The sequence below is a fragment of the Notolabrus celidotus genome, chromosome 9 (assembly GCF_009762535.1).
Source record: "Notolabrus celidotus isolate fNotCel1 chromosome 9, fNotCel1.pri, whole genome shotgun sequence".
NCBI classification, from domain to species: domain Eukaryota; kingdom Metazoa; phylum Chordata; class Actinopteri; order Labriformes; family Labridae; genus Notolabrus; species Notolabrus celidotus.
In genome coordinates, this window is record NC_048280.1 from 32,025,168 (window position 1) to 32,032,588 (window position 7,421).

The window sequence follows — 7,421 nt, forward strand, 5'->3', positions numbered from 1 at the left end:
TGTTGTTAGTTGTGTTGGTGTTGTTCTGCAGCCAGTTTGAACTGAATACAAGTTATAGTGATTAAGAACATTACCTGTTGCTGAAACAGACTCATACAATCTCTTTAATGATAAAGAACACGCTGCAGAAAGAAGGGCAATACAGGGGACCTCAGGTAGACGGTCTGAGGGCTCCACTAGAGAAGTTGGTGAAATACCTTGGGGTAGGAGAGAGCCTTCAGACGGATAGGGAGGGGCAGGGATGGCAGCTATTTTAAAAGTGTGGGTGTTCAAAGGGTGGTTTATAAGCAAAGCCACATCTTTGAAGAAGAAGAATATATCTTTGTCATTGTACATTGTACAACGAAATTGAAGTGCAACCCATTTCAGTGCAAAAAGATGCATTAAAAGAACAGTAGTAAATTAAAAAATCACAATGACAAACATAAATAATAATAAATAAAAACAAGAGCCACACACAACATTCAACAGTGAGACATTCATAATCAGAAAGATTGCACAGTCCCATTTTATATTGCATTATTTAGCATTTAGTGCACTTATTGCTTTTGGATAAAAACTGTTTTTTTTAGCTTGTTTGTCCTTTTTTTTAACGTCCTGTACCTCCTGCCCGTGCATGATTAAAAGAAAATTGACTACATTTAAATAATGTATTCATAAAGGTGCTAAATGAAGGAAAACACAATTTCAAATTACTTGTTAGCCCTCTAATGTGCGTAATGTTCCAATTACAAATGTTTTTTCTAAAATTTAATCACCACATATTCAAGTAATATAAAGTTCAGCAGCGTCAGGCATTCTACGATCCATACACCTCACCATTCAGATACCATGGTATGATGAAACTACCACTCTGTGTGTGAGAAATCAATCAAGGTTAATTATGTTTATTACATTGGACATACGTTAAAATAGACCCAATAAGTATGTATTTGTTCATATTTTTGATTTTGTCATAGTGTTAACTATGTTAGTTTGTGTTTATAAGTATAATCTTAGCAGCTGGTGTTGACATGTGAAGATGAACTTTGCTGCGTGGTTTCCACCACAAGGTAGAGCCAGTGAGTCAGGAAAGGAGCAACTCATAAGATTTGATAGAGGACAAGTCATTTTTTTTATTGAATGGAATAACAACAGAATTACAGAACATGAAAAATATAAAATCAAACCAGACAACGACGAGACAACCCAGGGAATAATCAACAGAACAGGAAATGACTAAGAGGCACAAAACTAGGAAAATACAAAATGAAACAGAAGGCAGCATGACATCATTGATTTACCATAAATTACGTCATTTTGGATTTAACAGGTCAGCATGAACTAACAATGAGGAATCATCTTGGTGCTTTACATTACTCCCCAACCATATACTGTATCTTCACTGTTCACTAGCTACAAGACTTTGGTTAGGAAGGCAACTTTTAGACTACACTTTTAAATCACTGCCCTCTTTGTCATTGCGTATAAGTAAAACCTGAACATGTGGATTATAAGACTTTGCATAATATTTACAGGTTTGGATGGTGAACTTCTGAAAGCACTAAATGCATTACTATGGAAAATAGGTAAGAACTACACTGCCAGAAGCTTGATTCGTATGTTTACATACTGTATATATGGTGATTACAAAATCATTACATGTTTTATTACTATGATAATAATTGTCATTATTATTACTATTATTATTATTATTATTATAGTTTTATTATTAAATTACTATTAAATTGTTACAGAAATAAATCATCATTACATATACTGTCACTAGTTTATACCATTCTTTCATTGACCACATGTCTAAAAACACTGCAGAGAAGCTATTTATAGTAGGGGAGAACGGGGTTGGTTGTCACACTCTTTACTGTTTTGATGATTGCTCATCATCAAAACATCTTTCAATAGTCATTCCTACATTAAATTGAAGCTTAAGGTGTTGGCTTGAAATGTGTATCCCTCTCATTTTCCAACACATTGTAACAAAGAGGCAATTAACTATCAAAGACACTCTGACACATTGTGACAACCAACCCCATCACAGGGATGGTTGTCACACACTATAGGGTTGGTTGTTACACACTATGGGGTTGGTTGTCACACACTATGGGGTTGGTAGTCACACTATGGGGTTGGTAGTCACACACTATGGGGTTGGTTGTCACCATGATATTTTAATGGGAATAATCTTTTAAGAAAGGCAAGAAGGCAGAACTAAATTTGAATGTTTAATTGCACTGACAAGTGATAGGCCTACATAACTTAATGCATTTTAACATAAAATGAGCAAGGAACATGAACAGGAAACACATCTTTAGGCCAGCCTATATAACAACATAAAGAACAAAACAAATAGGCCTAACAATAATGGCCGACTCAACTAGTCTACATGCAGTCACTGTCTGAGTTACAGTGATGGCAAATGTAGGGTCTGCACACTCCAACTCATTTCACCATGCATGATTTTGCCAACATAGGGGTTTGTCGTTACATGTGACAACCAACCCCAAAGAGAATGTGACCACCAACCAAGCGGCAACCTCCGGTCTAAAAATATGAGTCCAATGCGGAAGTGTTAGAAGCTGCAGTTCATCGAGGATCCGCTTGAGGCTGGCTCCGGAAGTACCGGAAGTCACATACACATGAATGGGGAAAAGATGATCTTTGCAGCATTAATAAACATGTTTACAGCCTGGTACAAAAGATGAGTGTAGTCTGAATAGCTAATTTCTCGATGTCCTCTCACTGTGAGGGGGGTGAATTTTTTTCTAATTCGGTAATTTAGAAGATATTGAGATTACTAGTCTTCCAATGAGAGGCACAGCTGCCTGTGGGAACACTGCAGCTGTTGGCTAGGAGGCTCAAAGCCCGCCTCTTTACGTCACACTGGCTCGACAGAAGCAATATGGCTGCCGCAGCCGATTGGTCTCAAAACAGCTCTTCAGAAACAGATGGGTGACGTCACGGATCCTACGTCCATATTTTTTACAGTCTATGCCACCAACCCAAACTGGATTTTTTTGCTAGCATCAAGGCTAACAACCATCTAACAACTAGTTACTTAGCTAGCTAATACTAATAATCTAAACTATAGCTTTCCCCTCACACTTTGTAAGGGTAACACTTGTTTTGTTATAAACCCATCGTTTAAAAGCCTAGAAGAAAAATACAGAGGAGCTGAATATTTACAATTTGACATGAAAAACACAAAAAGTCCTCTCACCTCAAGTTCAGCTGTCTTACTCCAGAGAAGACTATGTAGGTGAGCTCTGATCCTAATTCTGGAAATGTCCATACCCCAATTTGAGAGACAGGGCCCTCTGGTGGCGAGATATAATGAGTGTGCCAACCAACCCGTGTGGCAACCAACCTTGTTCTCCCCTAGTCTGCACTAATTCTCAATAAAATGAAACAAACTGTGAATTTATAGATTCATTTTAATGCACCTACTATGTTTAAAAAAACTGAACTTGAGTAACATCACCAGCACTTATTATGAGAAATGCTGTTACATAGCTAAACCAAACATTTGAAGCTTAAGTGATATTGAGTCCTGATAATCTCTCTGTGTCAAACTTGAAACCTGGAGTTACTGTTTCTATTACAACTATTAGAGTGCAAAGTTCTTAGATCATCAAATAAAAGATGATCAGCAAAATTTCAGGATATTCCTGAGTGTTAAATCAGAAAAGCAGGGTGCTATTTTACAATGAAACACATTCTTGTGCAATTTTCTCTAACATTACCATAAAAAACAACAACATCATGTACAGTACAGTGTGGCTCACTTTAGGTTAGGAAATGTTCAAATCTTACCAATAAGTAATTGCCTTAAAAATTAACAATTGGAAGTTCAGTTTTCTCCCTCCACTGTGCCTGTAATGTTCCTGATGGTCATCATAACACCGCTGTAAAGAAAACTGCAGAGGGAACAAACAAGACAGGAAAATTTCATGAAAAACTGTTCAGGATTGTCATCAGTCCCCGTCCATGAATGAAAAGATTCTCCCCTTGTCACCAGCAGGTGGCACTATGGAAGACCTTTGGTGGTGGTACAGGCCTTAGTATGTGGCACCGTTTGTACAGTTATGCAAACTAAGAATAACAGCTACAATTCTACACATTTAGCTCAAGAACTTCATAAAAATATGGTGTGAATTTTGAAAAGTCTCTTTTTCTTTTTTGATCACATTTAGAGCAATATTTGTGATCTTCTTCACATTTTGTACATTTGTTTGATAATATATTCAGACAAAATAGATAATTTCAACAATTTCAGTCAAGTTCCTTTGCAGTGAATGATACATTTATTCCATGGTTGTTCTGAACTTTGTGGTTTTCACAGATATTTCTGTGCAAATGTCTTACCTCACTGTTATCAACAACAAGGAAGAGCTCAATGTACTTCTGTTGCTGAAGCATAGATATTCTCTGAAAAAGAAATTAATAAAAAACAATTTTAAGAAGCCTGTAGTTTCACATCAATTTTTGGGATACAATTGATCCAATATGTCTCTGTGGACCATGTAATGACTTAAATGATGTGCTGGATCACTTCAAATATCTCGGACTCACCCTGGACAATAAACTCAACTTTGATCAACACACCACTGACATTCACAAACGCTGCCAACAAAGACTCTCTGCCATCCGCAAACTCAAAGCACTTTCTGTCCCCCCCCCACCTTCTACTCATATTGTACCAAAGCATCATCCAACCCATTCTCCTCTACTGTTCCCCCTGCTACTACAACATGCTAACTATCTCCAACAAAAACAAACTCATACACACCACAAACACTGCCACCAAAATCATCCGCCTCCCCACACCCAACCTGTCTGACCTCAACAACAGAGCCATCATACGCAGAGCACGGACTATAACACTGGACCCCCAACACCCCCTCTACTCGGTCTTCACACTACTCCCCTCCGGTCACAGGTACAGATCCCCTTACTGTAGGCGAGCCCGGTTTGGCAGAAGCTTCGTCCCATCGGCCATAGCACTGCTGAACAGAATGCCACTGTAATGTGTCCGGTGTGTTTATATGTGTCCGGTGTGCATATATGTGTCCAGTGTGTTCATATGTGTTCGGTGTGTTTTATATGTGCCCAGTGTGTGCATATGTGTCTGGTGTGTATATTTGTGGGATGTGGGGCACCATTACTGTGAGGCTGGATGTTTATGGTTATTGTGTTCATACATGTATTCCTGTACAGACGGTGGCAACAAATCTTCTTATTAAGGACAAATAAAGATCTATCTATCTATCTGTGGTTTTCTCTTTGCCTATAATTCTGTATAATGTGAGATGCTTTGACAGCACGGTGTTACCCCTGATCTGGATCGGCTGCGACTTGGTGGTTCAAAGTCAGTACTCCAACTGGTGTTGGTAACTCCACACGCTAGAGATGTCCTTCAATGAGGCCACAGCATGGTCTCCCTCATCGCTATCAGAGAGGGGCTCAATCTGGTACCTCTGTTCAGAGGTTCTGAAGTAACCCCTAAATCAAAATCACAGTTAGAGTTTGATTCAACAGACATCGCTTTGAGGCACTGCTTCGGTTTGTATTATCAGAGGCAAACACACAAACATACAAACACACACACAGACATATATATATATTTCCTTTGAGGATAGCACAGAGAAAGTAAAGTTTAAAGGTTTGAGAGCTCACCTGAGTCCATCACAAGTGCTGATGCTAACAGATGACTTAGTGTCATGCAAAATCCTCCCATGATAATAGCAATGGTCCTGACACAGACATAAAGATGATGACAGGGTTACGAAAGAAGAACACTTGCTTATTTTTTTGATATTCTCAGAGGATAGTTTACTGGTCAAATAATTGAATGTGATTAGAACTTAGAGGGTTAAATTGAAAGTCATGCATGGGCGAACTGAAACACTTACAATATCATTAGGAGTTGTGGTGACTAGAGTCCCATCTTCTTGTTAGTATGTCTCAGTGTACTCTTTGGTTAGTAATTCACTGATGATGAAAAGTGTTGTTGAGGAAATTTTCATTTTACAAAGTCATATGTTTTCTTTTATACACTTCCTGTGCGCTAACATCAGGGACTTTCTGAAATGTGTAATCTCAAAAAATCCAGTTCAGATGTTCTGACAAAAATCATGGCATGTCTAACAACAAATATAACACCACTGACATAAAAAAAAACACATCTGAGAAAAAGAAAGGGTGTAAAACCAGAATCTGAATCATGTTTAAAGCATGCTAGACATCGTGATTAAATTAACTATAAGCAAGTAATCTGTGTTTAACACATTCTTTAACATCAGGTAATCTTGAGGGTTATTTTATAATACAGCAGTGTCCCTGATGACAGTGGCATGACTAAACGACGGTAAGAACTGGCTTGTTTTTCTGAAGTTGCATTTCAATGTCTTCCTCCCAGAGTGATTGCATAAATAACAGTTTCAGGCCTGAGACTCTGCTAAAGAAGTAAAAAAGATGTGTTACTTATTTAATTTGATGAGACCTTTTCTCATTGCTTCATCCGAGGACAGCAGAAATGATGAATGATGAAAAACAATGTACCTCTATATGTCTCTTTCTTATGGCGTGTATTTTAACGGGTCGAACCACCTCAAAGTCTGTCCCCTCTCCAAAGGTATGACCGTGGCTCACTGTAGAAACATAGACAAGACAAGATATCTTATATGGTTGCAAAACATCCAGTTCAACATGAGCAAGATGTCTCACCATCAACACAGTAAGATAAATATTTATTTAGAGCATCCTAAGAGATGAAATGATAATTAGTAATACAGTTCAACTTTGTGGTAAAGAAGAAGCTCATTTTGAACATGTGATGAATATAGTCAAGAGTTATTTTATAGGTGTATTTTTAACATTCCTGTGTCTTCATCATACCTGAGTATGACCCATACTGTACTTTAAAGCTTTGTAAAATAAAATGGAGAGCGCTGCATCTGTACCACTGTTGGATGGCAAAGATTCCCCTTTTCCTTTATTAACAACAGAGCAGGTCTTACATCAGACTTGTCAATTTGAAAAACTAGTCACCTTGAGTCATGATTCGGTGTATCATGCAGGTATGTAGCAACAAGTTAGATCATTGATTTGATTTAAAAAAGCTCCCTGTGTGTCCCAATATGAGCAACATGAGCAAGTGACACTGAAGTTTTTCACTTGCCTCATAAAGCATTGATATTTGTTAATCACTGTAATGAGGAGAGGCTGCTTTGTGATATATCAGTTAAATGAAAGTTATTTTAATAGAAATACATGATAATCTTTTAATCAAACAATGAGCCTTACCTTGAAGCTCTTGAGATGCATACAGGATGAGGATCAACAACAGGACTGTTTGCTCCATTGTCCAAGTGAAGGCAGTCACTCTAGTAGAGCAGATCAGTGCTGTTATCACTGTGTCTTAT

General features: G+C 37.9%; 1 long non-coding RNA gene across 1 annotated transcript; it reads right to left on the bottom strand.

Moving 5' to 3' along the window:
* Positions 1-3,413: 3,413 nt before the first annotated feature.
* LOC117818335 lies at positions 3,414-6,061 on the bottom strand. Its single transcript, XR_004632341.1, has 5 exons — positions 5,910-6,061; positions 5,674-5,750; positions 5,330-5,499; positions 4,363-4,425; positions 3,414-3,914 (listed from the first exon to the last, which is right to left on the bottom strand). It is a non-coding gene; the product is annotated as an uncharacterized LOC117818335 (long non-coding RNA).
* Between the last annotated feature and the right edge of the window lie 1,360 nt (positions 6,062-7,421).